General features: G+C 47.6%; 1 protein-coding gene across 1 annotated transcript in view; it reads left to right on the plus strand.

Annotated features, from left to right (window-relative positions):
- Nucleotides 1–15606: 15606 nt before the first annotated feature.
- The window catches only part of RAB27B (RAB27B, member RAS oncogene family), a 29787-nt gene continuing 26956 nt past the window's right edge, over nucleotides 15607–18437 (plus strand). Inside the window, exon 1 of the mRNA XM_037374160.1 lies at nucleotides 15607–15780. The gene's annotated coding sequence lies outside the window, so the exon portion shown is untranslated. The remainder of the gene's footprint in view (nucleotides 15781–18437) is intronic.

Below are 18437 nucleotides of genomic sequence, written 5' to 3' on the forward strand. Positions count from 1 at the left end.
ACATCTGTAGCCGTAACGCGGCTGGGAGTGCTAAGCGAGCCTGTCTGTATAAGCATCTCCAGCCGCAGGGACTGTGTGTCTGCCCAAAGTTAGGTGTAAATTTCAATATTTGTTGAGTAGTGTCTAAATGCTGCCAGCCTCAGTCCTCCCTTCTGCCCGCACAGATCAGATGTGGCTATTGAGCAGTGGTGAGCTCGGGCAACCAACCACACACACAACACACACACAAGCACGCACGCACACGCACACACACACACAGACACACAGACACCCAGACACACAGACACAGACACAGACACACACAGACACACACACAGACACACACAGACACACACACACAGACACACACACACACACACGCAGCTCTGCAAGATGCTGTAGCCAGTGCATCTCTGAAAATGCCCGAGTTGATGTTTGTATAGCTGTGATTTATGAGGGTGACTGGTGTTGGTGTCAGAGGCATGGTCACCTCTGGAAACACTGCTCTTCGGGGTGCGATTCGTGGGAAGCCTACACGTGTTGGGTGGGAGACTCAGCCATGCCCCTACAGGCGATGCAGCTCTGAGCTCTGCCCCCGGGTTCCTGAGCAGCCTTTGCTTGAGCTGGTCAAAGGATGCATCTCGTTTACAAAGGTGTTTCCAACAGCACACTTCACGCTATGGTTAAAATAAATCCTGATGCAAATGCCAATCAGATTAGCAAGGATCTAATCTGCAAGGCTTCCTATTAAAAATAACACACCATGACTACAAAATATACAAAAAGATATTTAAGCAACTTCTGGGAAACATACCATTGCTTCCCCAAATGCGCAGTGAAAGCCAAGGTGTGAGTTGTGATTTTCTTTCTTGCTCCTGCATTGGAGAAGCAACAGATCTGCTGCCCCATGCCTCTGTGCCAGCAGCATGACCCCCAGCCCCCCCCCCCCGGGGCTGCCGGGTGCAGGCGTCTTCAGTCTGTGCATGGGGAGTTGAAAACAGATGGGTAGCTATCACTTCGGTGTAACCCCTGTGCAGCCTTTGCAGCAGCAAGGAAGTTAACCCACGTGTAAACATCGCTGCAGCCGCCTCCTCTGCAAAAGCAGGCTGGCAATTAGTTGCTAAGGCAACATTTTTCCCAAAGCTGGGATCTTCAGTACAGCTTTTTAGCATGGCTCCATCGGCACAGATATTTTACAAATTGGGCTCAACCTGCGAAGGGCTCAGCTTTGCTCCCTGACCTCCCACAGCCCCTCTCCCCAGGGTGTGAGGGAGAGGGGACAGCATGTCACCGGGGCAGATGTCTCTAAGGGGAGGCAAGGGGGACCCCCACTCCCGTGGGGTGGTGGAGGTTGAGGGGAGAGCCCAGACCCCCTCCCATGGGTCTGGTGCCTATGGAAGGAGTGAGCGGCCGTTCACAAGCCTGGTAGCAGTGGCTGCTGGAATCAAAGACACTAAATAGAGTTTTCTTGTCTGAGTAAATTTATGGGTAATGGTCCCATCTGTAAAATTACTGTCTGAAATAGTAGAGGCAAACATATATTGCATGTCAGAAAGCTAAATGGTAGATAAATACTCATTTATCTAACGGAATTGCTTCCATCAGGCTTTGTTTTCAGATGTCCTCTGTTTTATAAGTTCCTCCCCAGCAATTTCCAGACAGAAACTTGGGGAAAGCAGTAAAGGGGTCTGATTGGGACCATCTATTCTGCTCTTCAGGCAATGAGTTTGCACTGGAGTAGGAGGGAGAAATTATTTACACTGTAAACAGAGATTTATCATTCTAGATAACAAGTGCCCATTTAGTTTGTAGATAAATCCTGAAGTTTTCTGTTTGTCAGACTATTGCATATGGCTTTTTGTTCACATGACGAACCACTCTCCGTCCTCTCCACTCCAGTAAAACACTCTTCCATTTAAAACTGGGCTGCAAATCCACAGTTTCTGTAACTGTTCTCCAACAGTCAAATGCTTTACGGCTATCACTGTGTCTGCTTTGGTGCAATCACCTAATCCGAGCACACGAGCTGTACCCACGTTGCATGAGCTCTTTGTTGCAGCAGTAAATGCAAAATACAGAGATGCAAATCTTTTCTCCACCTGCCTGGCCTCCATGGCCTGAGGTGGAGTGGTGAGGAGACCTCCTTGTCTGAAACCTGCTGCAGGCTTTGTTAGTTCTCTCCTGGCTTGATAGTTCTTCCGCTTTTCTGTAAAATGGGGGAGCAGGAACTCGTACAGAACACCAGGCTGACTCAGAGGATGCAGATCACTTGCCAGCTCTGAGATAGTAGATGCTAAAATGATCAATACTTTAAAAAAAGATACCGATCCTTTCTTTGTGGCAATTACATCAGGGCAGATGGTGTACAGTGAAAAAGGATGCTGTTTATACTTGAAATTGCTGTTGAAATAAAGAGCATAGCTCATTTTTGCCTCGGAGCCTGCCTCCCTTCACTGTGCAGATGGACTGGCCGAGGCGCTTTTCTCACCATCCCCACACCACATCTCATTCCTACCATGGAGACTCATCCTGATTAATGAACTTCATGATGCCCAGGATGCTAGGCATCCCCAGCCCGGCTTTGCCTTCAGCTAAAAATCCTACTTCAGCATGACAGAGTCAGGGGTCAGTGCAGGATCTTGTCCCTTTGTCCATACATTCAGCTTAGAGGGCTTCTCCTGGTGTCTCAACACTGCCAAAAGTATGTTCTTCAAAAGTATGTTCAAAACGGTTCTTCCAGGTCAGCCTTCATTTAGAAAGAGAGGAAAAAGTTGGCCAGGTTGTGATCGCTGGGGGCTTCTCACACCAGCTCTTGTAACCTAAATTCAGGAATTACTTCATATCCACCAGTTTTGAGGATGGAGATATTACATAGGAATAATGATTGGAAGTGAACAGCATCAAGATCTTCCTGAAAGATGCTTGTGTCTTGGGTACTGTTCTCTCATGATTTTTAACATGGTTTTCAGTTATCTGGTTTTTTTAGTTATTTCTTTTGGCACTGACATCCCAGGGTCTAAAGCAATCCAGGTAGCTTTCCAAAGAACTGAATTGCTGGTGAAGACTTTACATTCAAATTGTACAGTGTGTATTCTTCAAAATGCCCTGTTTTGGCTAAAACTAATTCTGAATTTCGTGTATACATATAAAAAAAAGATTCCAGCCAAACAGATCCTCAAACACTCAGGCTCAGCACCACAAGCCCAGGCTGAGGCAGCACAGAGGAATACAACCACCGCCTGCCTGATGCCATCCTCAGTGCAACAGCATCCCCAAAGATCAGGAATATTTACAAAACCTTACACAGGCTGCTCGTGTCCTCGAGTTCAGGTTGGTGCAAGAACTTTTGCAAGAGAAACGGGTGGTGAGAGCAAGGAGTATCGCATGGGGTTAACTTGGGAAAAGTAGCTGATCTAAAGGAGTAGTGTCAAACTGAATTGCAGAGCTTCTTTCAGTTATTGAGGCTGCTTTGTAATCTCCCAGCACTACCTCACATGCTTCCCTCGAGGAACTGCCTGAGGAAATAGCTATAAGTCATGGAATCAATGTTTCTTGCCTGATGCTGCCCCAGGGACCTGTTATTTCCCAGGGCAGATATAACCCATGCCAGCAGCCAGGCACCGAGATGCACCGGCCAGGGGGGACCCATGGGACCCGGGAGCAGACAACCTTGGGACCTGGGGTTAGCAGGGAGGAGCAGGAGAGGCCGATGCTGCTGAGGGGGGCATGCACAGGGCTGCACCCCTACTTTGCTACGGTGTGCTCAGGCCTCCTGTGTGTGTGGATGTTCCTGCTCTGAAGAAGACTTTGTGATATCTTCATAATGCAGTTTTCCCCTCTGCCTTACTGGAATATCTTCACGTATATTTTGAATCAAGTTACAGACAATGTTTGTTACAGTAAAGATTGATTATTGCTGCTAGAGAAAGTCCCACGATAGCTGAAAAAGCAATTTCTTGCCAATGGGTGGAGTGGCTGTTGAAAAGTGGTCCTGTAGTGGTGTTCCCTGGGAAGCGGCTGTGCTAACGCAGGTTCTGTAGCCTGTGACGTCTGGCATTTGTACTCACTCATTCCTTTTTGCACGGCAGCATCGTCACGGAGCAGCGTCACCGCTGTGCAGCCAGTGCCCAAACTCGCCTTGCCCAGGCACAGCCCTCCCTGGGGTGGCAGTCCCTATTCCACCCTGTGTCTCTGTTTTGCTCCCACTCCCTTTCAAACCCTCCCTGCCCCAAAGTGTTGCATTAACCACGTGTGCAATAACACATTGGGCCAGCCCAGGGGCTCCTGCACCATCACGGTGGTCCTGAGTCCACAGCCAGAACCCTCCACCTCTGCAGTTAGAGAGGAGCTCTCGAGTCACAGCAGGACGATAATAACGCTTCATCTGATAGACACGACTGACAGACTTTGACAAATTGTTATGGTCTCTTCTCTGCTTCAAGAGCAGCATCACCAGCCCTGCTGTTGCTGACTGGCCTTGAGGATGCTTGCTGCAGCTCAGCCTTGTAGTGCTGCTCAGCACTTCTCTGCAAGGCTTCGTTGCTTCTTTGATGGCTCTAAAATGGATAGGTTACACTGGAAATACCTGATAATTCTACAGAAACTGCAAAGTGTAGCTTACAGGGTTGTACTGCTAATGCAATACCTGAAACATATCTGGATTTGCATGGGAATGAGGAGGAGCAGATTGCAAGGAGAACGCTGGTAAGACAGAGGCGGCACAAAACCAGTTCTGTTTCGTTACAGTTAAAACACCGATTCTCACGTTTAAAATTTTAAAATAACCCAGACAGTTCATCAGAGGCTGCAGACTCTGCTGTCTGCTTAACGCCGCAACAAACAGCCTTCATCTCTTGCCTCTGTAAGCAGATGACTAGTGATAGGTGTAGGTGGTGGAACTGGAAAACTTGGTTTGAAACAATTGCTTTTCTTCTAGACAACACGATTATGTATATTGCCTATTTTACAGCTTTTAATTTAATGAGCTTCCATATTCTTTTAGATACAAACGCTAATCCCTCTTTGCATCCCCAGTCTGTTCTTCGCAGCACACTCCAGACAGCATTTCCCAATGTACCTGAAAGAAGCTGGTGCCATTACAGCAACTATCAACTTCTTAATTTAGTGTGTGCCCTCAAAAAGAATAACCCCTGCTTATACAAAAAGGTTTTGATACTATTTCTGCATGATTATAAGGTGTAGATTATTATCTAGGCTGCTCTGGGGGTAAGAAACCGACATTGCATCCTGGCTTCCCGCAGTGCCTGGCACTGTGCAGGCACAGATCAGCCCCCTGAAACAGAATTTGCAGAACTACTCTTTCTCCAGAGGTTATCCAATATTAAATGTTACCAGTGAACCATTCTATGAGTCAAAGTATCTTTCTCTTTTCAGCTAAGAAATTGAAATTTTTCCTACTTCAATATATTCACTAACATGATTACACACTACAGTAAGGTAGTATTGCACAACTGTGTGAGTAACATGAGTGATTTTTAAGAATAACTTGGCAGTTTTTAGTAACCCTTTTTAGCTTGCCGCAGGAACTGCACTGAGCGTTTTGGTTTCAGCCTGCTTTGAGGCTCAGGTGACGAAGATGAGATGAGATACATTGTTCCCTTGACGGGGTGAATCCAATCTGTTCAGCTCAATGTTTCCTTGGGGGAACAGATTGCTTCATGACTTTCTGCTTGCTTCCACTAGACTGGTTTTTCTCAGTTATCCTTCATGGTCCCTTAGAAATAGTCCATGGACTCCCAGGAGGTCAGCAATTACAAACTGGTGCTTAGTTGCACTGAAGATGTAGGATGCACAGGTATCTAGTGACCTCCCGGAGGCTTAGGACTTGCCTCGGCTCATGACACATCAAAAGACAGACTTCAATGAGGATGCAAAGCTCTTAAGTAGTGACGTGGACTTTTTCCCACTCCTATTTTGTAGGGAGTCGCCTGGACTGCGCTGAGACACCTAGAATAGTCCTTTCTGGCATCTCCACTTTGTAACATAGGTCAAAAGATCGAAACAGGTTCAGCTCAGCAGAGGCAAGGTCTGTGATAAGGAAACCCACCCGCAGCTTCTCCAGGGGAGGGATAAGGTGACTTCCACCTAGTTTTACATTTTTCTCCTTCAGCAGTCTGCGGCTCCCAGCCTCTTGCTCTGCCTCACAGCAATGACCTGGTTCAGCGAAACCAAACGACCGAGCGAGCTTCCTCAGGTCTCTTCCTCACCTTCGCTGGAAGGTTTAGGAGAGCATTTAGTGCAAAACAGTAATTCAGCTGACCACCAAAAATCGCTTACAGCCACCAAGGTGAGAAGCTGTCGGAGCCATCAATGCCTGTGCCATGGCTGCACGGGGAAAGCCCTGGGCTGCTGTGACAGCCACCCTGGTTGTACCTACGGGGTGATGCCAGCAATACTGCATATGGCCGGGGACAAGGGCCCATGTCCCCATGCAGTGACATGGCCATGCTCACCCAGGGATGCTTCCTACCCTGGCTAGCCCCAGACCCACCTAATTGCTGTCTGTTTTCATTCACAGACCGTGTTTTCTAACAGAGGTGCTGACCACCCTTGCAGTGAGTTTACCTCTTCTGACAATATTCCAGCTTTTCGTAACTATTTGCCATGGACCTTTTCCGTAGTCTATGGAAAAACATGGTTCTGACTTGCTGACCGACTGCCGGCACACTCCTGTGCACTGTCTCATGAAGGTGGGAAATACAGGTTTAAAAATACTTCTAGCAGCAGGCAGGATGGAAAACAGATTTCCCAAATGCTTCATAAATCTCTGCCAGAAAAATTCCACAGGGGTTCCTCACCAGTTGTCTTTACAAGAAGGGAACAAACCCTGAAGCCCAAGAGATCAGCTCCACTGAGCTGCCAGGAGCAGTGGATTCAGGGCTGTTAATCAGAACAGGAAAGTGTCCCACCGAGCAGATGTAACTCACAACACAATCGTGGCACTGGTTTCGAACACAAATAACTATCCCCTTTTTTCCAGTGGAAGGCTAATAAGCACGGTACATGGTTACAGGGCAAAAAAGGTTAAATTCACTCTTTTGTAATCGCACCCGATGGTAAATACTATCTTTCGGTTCCTAATGATGTCTCCTCCTGCCTCTCACGCAGCCCAGCTCATAGGCAACTCAGGGAGGACATTCAACAAGAATAGCTGTCTCCATCCCACTGGGATCAAAACGTCTCAGTCAAAGTAAGGAAGAAATATCCTCTTCTCTGAAATGGCTTTTAAAAATCTTCATAGCCAGGACACGGTGTTATTCAGGGAATAACATTATTCAGGGAATTAGTGCTTGCTGGAAAGAGGGATGGCAGAAATGTGCATTAAATGCCCATGCTCAAAGACCAGTAGAGGACAGGTAGGTGACGTTTTCAGATACCCTTCATCCTCCACTGGTAACGTACAGCGGGGAGGCACGACAAGACAGGATCTGCAGGGATGCTGCTCACTGAGCGCCACTGAACGCAAGGGCACGAAGCCCTGTTCAGGGCGGCACACTCTCAACCTCTCCTTCCCTTTTCCGTGTGAACCGGACAGAAAAAGGTAATTTTTTTTCAGCAAATATTCTCCATTCAGTGTGGTCTCCAACTTGTTTGAGCAGTCACTTCTTCAGTGAAATTTGTTTTGATTTGTGGCCCGACAATTACAAATTCTGCTTGGAATATTCAGTGTTGGAATTTAACCTGGTTCACGTGCTAGAGCTTCTATTCCTCAAAACCCTTTGTCTTTGGGTAAGTTATACAAAGTAATGTCCTTTAAGTTACCCAAAGGCAATTAATTTTTGAGTGGCAACTTGTCACAATTCAACATAGAATGCAAAATTCACAAGTAGTCAGTAATTTTGAGTGTCTGAACTTTACATTTCTTTTCCATGAACATCTATGTGTAATATCCTTAAAGACTTCACATAGCAAATTTTTTATTAAAAAAGGAGAGCATTGAAATATCAATTTAAACATTAATATTAAAGACTGTTTTCTTGTTCATAGTCGTCTCAAGACACTACCTTCTGTTTTCAGAAAAAACTATCTGTAATTCTCTTCTTGCAAGGTATAGCACTGAGAATTAGCTCCTCAAAGCAAAAGAGAAACAAAAAGAAACTTTTACCGGTTAAAAATGGGTGCATGCAAACCTGTGAAGACATCAGAGAAAGGAAGAAAATGCAGCATCTAGAGCTACGAGTTCTTGCAAAGAGGAGGCTTAAGCTGTGCCGAGCAAGCCTCTCACCACTATTCGAGATTATAAAATCTTGACAGATTGTTTCCATGGAAAACAAAAGATATTGGCTTTCTAAAGAGAACAGGATCGCCCTGTGTAAAGCCTCACATGCTGTTTGTGCTCCAGGCACTGGCAGCGAAAGCACTGATACATGAGACCTGCAAATAACAAACCAAAAGAAGAGAGAGAGAAAGAGGGAATAACTAATAAAAGGCTCAGATAGATACTGAAATATTTTCAAGCAGGCTTCAATTGACGACCACAGAGTCTTTCAAGGTTTCCATTCCTCAGTCACTACTCAAGAGCAGGCACCGTGGGCGGCTTGGTGCCCCCCTGCTCCTGCTGCTCTGCTCATGGGGAATGAACCCCCTGCACATGCTGACAGGGCAGCAGCGCACCGAGGGAAAAGAGGGAACATTTTCCAACTGGAGCGATATTTTGTTTCCCCACAAAACCAACTGGTTTGTGCTGTGCTCCTGATACGAGCACACCATGCCAGCCACAACAGCAGAGGGACCTCGGCTAGACAGGAAAATGCAGAATGAGAGACACGATCCTGGCAGAGGCTGGGAATGATGTGGAAAAGCCTGATTTCCTCCCATTCACATCCTTTGCATAACAGTGCCTACAGTTAGAGGGGAAATAATCAAACAGCCTGGGGAGGATGTTGAGCAAGCTGTGATTATTACACCTAGAGCATGGCCAGGGTGGCAATCGACCATGCACAGGGCCCACGGTCAGCCCCAGCATGGCACGCACAGCACGTCTGCCATGCTCGCCGGAGCCTGAGCAGCTATTCAAGCTCATTTGGATGCCCAGGCCAGCAGCCCCCCTGGACCGCAGCATCTCCACACAGCAGTGGCTCTGCAGAAGCCACCTGGGACCCAACTGGGTCAATGCCGAGCAGAGGCTAACAAGGCTCGATGAGTCTGATTTGAATTTGCACTGCTGATTGCCTTCACGGCAAATTTTTATTTTGTGGCATACGCTTTCATTGAAATGTGAAGAGCCACTTCTTGTCAAAGCTGGGGAGCACTTAGGCCACATTTGTTCCTTCTGGGCCAAATCACCTGTTTCTTCTCCAAACTAGGTATGAAGTGCTTGTGAAGCACCTATGTGACATGTGTTTCTGTGGCCCCTCCTGCTCTGATGCGGGGGAGCAATTCGGCTGCCTGAGCTCAGGCTCCAGCTGCGGTTTAGACCCCACTGGGTTTTGCACCTTGCCCCCACCAGCCCTTGGACATTCCCCAGGTAACGCTGGGGGACATGGCACAGCCCTTGGCTCCAGTTTCCCGCTGGGATTGAGCATCAATTTTATTCTCCCCAGGCAGTTTCTAAAGAGAAAGGTGCAGGGGGGGAGCAAGAGGCGCCTGTGAGGAGCAACCAGGCTCCCGGCCATGCTGGCTCTGCTTTGCCAAGGCTCCCCACACCTCTCCAACCATGCAGGGTTTAATTAGCCAGAGCACATCCAGAAGCTTTTCTGAGTGAGTTGTAATTTTAGGGAAATCCTGTTAGATTAATTTTTAGCAGGGATAAAGCACATCTCGTTCTCGGCACTCCACGCTATTTTCTGGCACCCAGCAAATCAGGCTCACTTTAGCGCATTAAGGAGCACTCTGTTTCCAGGTTTTACAGAATAATTTCATTCAGAGCTTTTTAGCACTCACTATGCTGCATGTAATAAGAAAAGAGCCACTTTTAGTGCAAAGAAAGATTTTTTTAATGTGATCCCAAGTTAAAAGGTCTTCCATCTCCTATTCTGGACACGGGATGTATAAGCACATGGAAGTATTTCAGGGAGCTGATGGCTTGCACAAAGCTGCTTTGGTGGGTTTGGTGGTGGTGACCGCTGACTGTGATAGATTGTGCATGATGTGGTGCCCCATCCCTAAATGTCCCCTGTCCTCTGCCTCTGTGACTGGCTCACAAAGCCACCCTCCTTGAATCCCCCCTGTGGACTTGTGAGATGGGTAAAGGAGATCTCCTCAGCCACCTCCTCTGGTAGTTCAGGGCATAGACCTGATCTCCCTGGCCATCACTACCACTTCATCCAGGCAAATACATTTTGTTTGAACTAGGGCAAACAATTTTGAGCTACTGGTTCAGAAAATGGGGGGTTTCACCTATATTTCTGCCATTTAACTGGCTCATTTTGAAATCAAATTATCCCATCCTTATCACTGCATATTTTTGCATAAGATTGCTAGAGGCTCCTTTTTCTCCCTTACTTTAGCAAAGATCTTGGCAATGATATTTGCAGTGCTTCCTTCTGCTGCAGAAGTGCGCAACATCATCATCCAGGTTACTGGGGTAAACGCTGGTCTTCCTTCTTTTCTCTCTTCTAGCCCTGCTGGTCAGTCTCTGCCTCACCGACCAGGATGGCAGAGCTGCAGGGACCCGAGCCTGTGTCTGCACAGCGAGGCTCCGCTTTCCCTGTCATCCCAGAAAATCCACCCTGCAAATGAGCAGCTTCCTTTCCCGTGTTGCTAATTAACTTGGTGCATGAATCAATAGCAAATCCTGCAGTTGTGCCACTGACTGGTGCCTCCGGAGACCACTGTGGGAGAGGGGGAGCTGCACAAGGCTGGGTGTTTTCCTTCAGCCTGTTTCTCTGAGTTTATAAAAGTGATTCCGCATAATTTTAAGGCAAATTTGTGGCTAGCTCTGCAGAAACACAAGAGCAGCTTGCTCAAAAGAGATGCAGTTTAGACATGAATGAAATACTTCTCCATTGTGTTTTGTTCCCGTTTTGTAATGTTTCTGCAGATAACATGGAAATGTCCAGAGGAAACTTAGGGAAAAGGAACCCACACAGACACAGTGTGATAAGCTGTTATAAATCAGCTCAAATGAAGTTAAGATAATGAGACAGGCCTATTCAAATTAGAGCATGTTTCCCTATCGCAACAGCCCCAAGTACTGAAAAGGAACATTATCACATTTCCAACTGGCCAGTGCTTACTAATTGCTGCTTCTGCAGCAAGTGAGAGTAACAGGAGACTAAGTCAAAATCAAGGCCCTGATGAAGTTCAAGGTGGGCTTTACTATACAGCTTTCTTCCCCGGGAATAAATACAGGCAGATGCAGATGGTTATTTCAGTGCTGATACTCAGTCTTTGCAACATCAAAGCCATCCCGTTTGTTTCTGAGTGGTTGGGCACATCAAATATTTAAAACATTGTAACACAGGGAATTAGGAAAAGTGGGCACATTTTGAAGTTAAGTAACAGGTCTGATTTTAAAGAGTGATGTAAATCACAATTGCAGATTGAATTTTTGACTAGGCAGAAAGGATCAAGGTCATTATCTGCTGGCCTTGAAAATGGTGGGGTTTTTTTTCCAGGAAAATAACATTCTTTAGGTCTGAAAAAAATCTGGGTCAACCTTCTAGATGAGACATGTATTTTGATCAAAAAACTTAGTTGCAGTAAATAAGTAAGTAATTATTTCTTTTCTTTTTGTCATCATTTTGAGCAGAAGAGGATACTGGTTTCCAACCAACCTTGTTCATTCCTCTTATTCTTAACTAATTAGTCTCTGGCTACCAAATCGTGGTGCAGAAAATATAAGCATATTCTGCCAAATTATTATTGTGTAGGAAAAACATAATGGATTAAATACCCTATCAGCATAAATCGGTCAAGTTTTGTTGAGCTCAGTGGAATTACACTGACTAGCACCAAGAGGTGAGCTCTGTCTCTATGTATGAGTGCAGATGTAGAATAGACCAGAATAGAACTGAATAAAATATTTCAGTTAGAAGAGACCCACAACGATCACCTAGTCCAACAGCCAACAAGCATGAACCAGAGGAAGGGGCGATGGGAGACCTGGAGCATTTGTGGATGCCCAGCACAACTGGGAGAGGATGTGGGTGGCAGAGGAATGGAGGAGGAAGGGGAGAGAGTAGAAGAGACATTTAAAGACTTACTAAGTAAATCTGCAATACATGCCTTACATAATTAGCTTGTTGGCCTTGTGTAATTAAGTCAGCTGTTTGCTCCAGATTTTCTTGGTCATGTATCTAGTTTCTATGTGTGAATCTAAAAAAGCATTTTAAAATTGGTTTATACTACTGCTTGTGAGTCTGGTCTGGGTGAGGTTTTTGCACAGAGGGTGAAGAAACATGCTTGATACCATTTAAAACATACAGAAAGTTTATCCTCATAGAATCTTGGCAACTCAGGCAGTACCTTGGTCAATGCCAGGATGAGAAAGAATATGAAATATGCTAGCAACACTGTCGTTACTCGGTTCAGACGCACCCATGTCTGATTGCTTTCATTAAATATCACTAACTGCTACCGACAGCCCTTTGGAGGGCCACTGGGTGGTCCAATGTGTGTTAAGGCTCCCCACAACAGGTCACATACTTGGCAGGTCGCATGCCCCAGTGACAGAAATCCTACCTGACACATGTGACTCCTCAGGCTGCCATGAAGAGAGCAGCATGCCTCAGACCTCACAGACACATGCTGAGTGAGTTAGGCAAGAATAAAGGAGACTGAGTGCATTTGCATGAGAAGCTTGTAGCAGTTTCATGAGGTTGAATGTACATTAATTTAGCTTGCATTAGTGAGATGAAAAATAACGCTATTAATACTCAGTGAAAAACCATGACTGAGCCACAAGAACTGGCTTAAGACAGCTTACTTAAAGGCATACACCAGTTTCGCTAAACATAGTTAAAATGATCCCCCCCACACCCTGCCCCAAGTAGAGCAGGCCTTAAAGAAAAATTTGAATAAGAAATAACTTTCTGAGATAATTAAAAGGAAAAAAACAGGGGGGGCGGGTTGTGCGGGGGGAGTTGGCTGCCACTTCTTCCTTATTTCTGGAAAAGAGTGAAGGTATGTGGAGCCGGGCAGCTGCTGCCAGCTGGTCTTCATTCCCGGCTGCAGGCACAGGGAGAACAGGTGAGATAACATATTTGCTTTCATTGTGGTGCAATATTGTAGTTACTGCAAATATGCTCATCAGAGGGAACGTAAATACCACATCCTGCTACTCCTTCCAAAGCAGACCCAGCCCGCTATTAAAAAAAAAAAAAAAAAAAAAAGTGTATCAGGAAATACCACCCTGCCATTATTAATTTTGTATTATCTTCTCTAATAATTCTGCAAAGTACTTGTTTAATCACTGCTGCTTCACATGAAATTTCTCTATCGGGAAAGCACAGGATCCATGCACATTTCCTGTTCTTGTGAATAACACTGAATTTTAATTGTTAAAGGAATAAGCAGGAAACTGAGGTTACTGATTAAGACATTCGCCTTTAATTTAAGGGACCCAAAAGAAACACAGCTCCCATAGTTTTATTTAACATCTAGCAGCCTAGAGGAGATAAAGAGAAAACTTACCTAGGAACTGCAAGGGCTTTAGAGAAATGGTTCTGTCTGAAACTGTCCATCATAGCAAAACATTTCCAGTTACATAAAAAGAACGGGCAACCAGCAGTTACTAATTGCCTATGTGGCCAAACTGAATCACTGCTGATCGCAAGCCAGTTTGTTGGATACTGTGTGGGTGCGAAGTTCTGAGCTGTGAGGCCTCACAGAAATGTTTGCCAACAGTTTGATTTCCTCCGTCTTATGAGCACAGGGCATTTACCAGCAGGGAAAAGGGCAAACAGACCAACAGGCCAGTGATAACCCATTTACAAATGTTGCAGCAGCTAATGCTGGCAACTGGTCTGATTGTTCTTAAACTGATGATTGCTGTTCCCAGCTGAGCTGCATGGCAAGTATTTTTTAAAAAGGATGTGTGTGCCATAGGTAAGAAGGTTTATTTGTAAGCCATGCAGCTGAAAGAATAAAACTGTTCAGAAAAACTCTTTTTCTCATGATAGAGGCAACATAGTTTTGAAGCATTGCCAGTAATAAACCCCAGGAAAGGGCAGAAACCATTTAAGCATACCTCTAAGTGGCTATAAGTGCTGGAAATCACAGGATCTGCAGCAGGATTGCCCTCCCAGGATCATGAAATGTTACCTGCAGCTATCCTATTTTTGCTGGTATCTCTGGACACACAGAAACCAAAATGGAAAAAATAAAGGCAGAGGATTCCTAGTTGTTCAAGTAGGGTATGAAGCTCAAAATCCCGCTCTTTCTTCCTCCCCCATGACGTGTTGTATTGAACAACCTACTTTACCAGTGTATACCTCACCACATCTCACCAACACCTCACACACAAAAAATGACCATGAAAGAGGAATTATAAGTTACAACTTCACAGTAGACCCTGCTGAAACTGTCCAAGTCCAAGGATTTGAGTGAATTTATTAACTGATGAGACTGCTGAATGCAGCTCTGCCACGCAAGGGCTTTGCAAGGTGCTATAACCTTGCCAAAATAGGTACACAGGGTAACACCGGCCCTGATTTTTCTGCGCTGTTCTTACTCAGCTTGCTCCCTCTCCTGCCTATTGCGTTCTTATTTTTAAAGCAGATATTTCGGGGCCAAACTACACTAGTACTATGTGCCAGTTATCAGCAGTGTAGTGCAAACGTTATTACCGTTTTCCACATGAACAGCAACGTGCAGTACTAGGAGCATCTCTCTCAGCCTCAAGTGCTCTGCAACGGAGACATGAGATTGGTTTCAAGCTGGGGTAAAGGGTTACTCTCCTGTAGTAGTATATACAAGCCTACAGCAGAAATCGTAACTGTGCTGCTGGACTGTATGAGCTCACGGAAGGTACTCCAGTCCTAGGATTGTCATGTGGAAGTGCTTCAGGAAAAGCTGCACTTTACTACGAAATCCTGCGGGGTATTTTTTTGCAGCAGCACAGAGCAATTGGGCTAGCGGTGGCTGGACGAGCCCCCGCAGCCGCATCGCTCGGGCCTCGCAGCGCTGGGATGCTGGGGAGCGGCCCGGTTTGAAACAGCCCCACGGGCCAGCTGCCTCACGGTGAGTTTTGAGACCCTGGAGGTGGATTGCAGGGAAAAGATGAAATAACCCCAGCTAGCAAAGCTGTGGAAAGAATCCCTTTATGAGGCCTCCCCTGAGGGTTCGGCAGGGCGGTAGGTAACCGGTTACAGGTGCCCGGGGCCCCGGCTCGGGCCAGGCACACCCTGGAAAAGGGCGCTAACACCTGCAGGCTGGGGGCACCTGAAGGCCCGTGCAGCCGGTGGCAGGGCACGGGCTGGGGCCTGGGACTCCCCCTCAGAGCCAAGGCGCTGCTCAGGAAGCTGGCTGGCCTGAGGGGCAGGCAGGGAAGGGGGGTCCTGAGACCCCTTCTTCCTCCCGCCCTGCCAGGGCCTTGGCCGGCCCCGCTCCGTCCCGCCCTCCCCCCGGGAGGGCTCCCCTCAGCGCCCGGCGGGGCGGGCCGGCGGCGGGGGCTTCCCTCAGCAGCAGCCGCCCGCCGCCTCCCGGCCCGGCCCCGCCCCGCCGCCGGCCCCGGGGCGAGCGCCCACATCCGTGCGCCGGCCCCGGCAGCGACGCCTCCGCCTGAGTCCAGCCCCGGCGCCGGGCTCCGGCAGAGGGAGGTGCTCTGCGCCGCGCTCCGTCCTCCCACCGCCGCCGGCAGCGAGCAGAGAGCAGGCGGCGCGGCGCTCCCGGGAGCAGGTCTCTGCCGGGGGAACTGGGCCGGCCGCCGGGACCGCGGCCCGGCAGGGCCAGGCCCGCCGCGGCCCTGGGGCTCGGGGCTGCGGGGGGGCAAATGGAGGCCGGGGGCGGGTTTCGGTGCGCTCGGGGATCGCGTGGTGACGGGGAGCCCGGGGCCGGCGGGCGGGGGTCCCGTCCCGACATGCGGCCGCTGTCGCGACTGTGTGCCCCTGGTGACAGCTAGCCGGGGGGCTCCGGGCTGGATCGGTGCCCCGCTGTGAGGCGGCAGAGTGGTGAACGCGGAGCCCTGGCCGTGGGTTGGGGGGGCAGCGCCAGCGGCCGGTGAGGGACGTGTGTCAACGAGCGATGCATGGGGAGCCTAATGGGGGTCGTAGCGCGGCGCTAATTCCATAATTCCCAACGATAGTTACCCGGGAATAGCTCCTCCGTAAGCAGGCAGGGGTTCACAGCGCAGCGTCTGCTGTCGCGCCTTGATTCGGGTGGAGGAATGAGATAAGAGTATGATATGAAGTATATAAAGAGATCAGCTGAGACAGGAGGAGAGCTTGCTTTTTCATTTAAAAAAAAAAAAAAGGAGGAGAAAAGGAAAGCTGGTTCAGAAATACCATGGACAGTATTGTCATGTCGATGTGTGGTTAATACTTCTTTATACCTAATAGATCATATTACAGTGAAGAGGCTTCTTTCGTGCATTTATATGGACTTTCCAGGGATCATGGAAATGGATTTGGTCCTTAAGTCTGTAGCGGAGCACAACTTCTGCAGAGTTTAACTGAAGCATCTTTGCGAGTGGCTGTGGCAGGAGGAGAAAGGCAGGTACACAGAGTAGCAGAGAAATAGTTTGCCTCTTCTGAAATCTATTATAAAAAGTTATTTTCAAGTAGCTCTGTGCCCTGTGGGCCATAGGCAAAAAAAAAAAAAAAAAATGCCAAAGGTAAAATGAATTGCATACTTGCAGGCATATTGGGGGGAAAAGGCCTCAGTCTTGGAGTTATGCTAATTCACACCAGCGAGAGAGAGTGTGACTCCTCTTTCAGTTCTTTAATCAGACTTTGACTCAAAGGAGAAACAGTTTTCCCATGCTGAAAAACTCTTCTCAACAAATCTGGTGGGTTTTGGCTGCGTGTGAAGTTCTCAAGATGGGGTGTTACAAGTAAATGCGCAAGAAGGCACTGTTGGCAGTTTTGCACACAGCGTTGTTGGAAAGCTCGGTTAAAACATGGTGCTAGGGAAGTTTGAACAGCTGCAGAGAAAAGCGACAGCTCTCATGGTGTGGTGCTTATTTTTGCCTTCAAAGAAACAGCAATATATTGCAGCCTGCTAGAATGTGTGAACTGGGGAGTAGCAACATGCGCCGTTAGAGTCTGCCTAGAAACTGCTAAGGCTGACATATCACAACCTGGTCGTTACTGAAATACATGCTGTCACTGTGTAAAGCTGGCATAATAGCATCTCGAAAAAAATATACTGCCCTTGAGAGCATGTCACAAAATACAGTTGTATGCTGCTTACCTGTGTGTCTGCAGGCCCTGCCTGCTGAAAGTCTGAATTTGTATTTGCAAGAGCTGGATAGCTTTGGTTTTTGTTTTTTTGGGGGGTTGTTGGTTTTTGTTTTTTTTTTCCTGGGAGAAGCTGTTCTTTTCTCACTGTTCGTGCACTGCAGCCTTAATTTTCCAAGCTGATTTTCCTGTTAGCATGGGGCAGGTATTTGGCTTCAGAACTGCTGCATTGGCGACTCTAAGTATATAGCTGTGCTGGTTCCCATGAAAGCGTTGGTTTTGCTCTTTCTTTCATTGAGAAACAAACCAGCCCAGAGTACAGCAGCATGTCTGTGTTTTGCATTTTGCGTGTTGAAATGTGACATGGGGAAGCAGCATGGTCAGTAGCATAATGCAGCAGGTCTGGGTTCGATTAGGGTGGCATTAGGAAACAAGTTTGAGCCTGGCAATCAGTCCTTTCCCCCTGTCACCCCCAGGTGTGGTTGCTGGCTTGGGCAGAGGTACTTTGTCCGGCAGCTGAGATAAAGTGTGACCCGGTGCCTGCAGCTGAGTACTCCCTGCTGTGATAGTCCCTGTGCTGCGTTCTAGTTAATGCAGCGTTATGAAATGGCCAGACAGCATGGAAATAGGCAGTTTCTGTGATTTCGGTGATCAAAACCACAGAAGGTTTGTCAGGCAATGGATAATTCTCTGAAATGACTGACAGAAAGTGTAACATGTAATCTTGAAATTTATTATCAGGAAAGGAGCTTTAAGGTCTGCCTTTCATTTTGAATCTTGAGGAACTGGCTAATTCCCCTAGGTTAGAGTGGTAAAACTCATTGCTAATCTTGCTTGTGGCAGCTCCTAACTCACTCCTCATTCTTGCCCTCAAAACCTTTCACTTGCTTGTCTGCCCCTAAAACTCCGTGTCCCCTCCTGGCGTGGGACAGGCAGGGTTGGCATTACTGGGGTGGGGCAGGTATGGCTGTCTCTCGAGAGGAGGAGAACCAGCTACTGTGAGAACTTCGGAGGTGGTGTTTCTGGTATCTGCCTGCCATGTCCTCATGTGAGCAGAAGGCCACTGGTGCAGGGAGGAGGAGCATACCCTGAGAAGCTTGCTGGCAGCAGCATGGGCACGGGCACGAGTGATATCCCAGGAGGAGCATCACGGGGAGT

This window comes from Falco rusticolus, chromosome Z, assembly GCF_015220075.1.
Source record: "Falco rusticolus isolate bFalRus1 chromosome Z, bFalRus1.pri, whole genome shotgun sequence".
Classification (NCBI taxonomy): domain Eukaryota; kingdom Metazoa; phylum Chordata; class Aves; order Falconiformes; family Falconidae; genus Falco; species Falco rusticolus.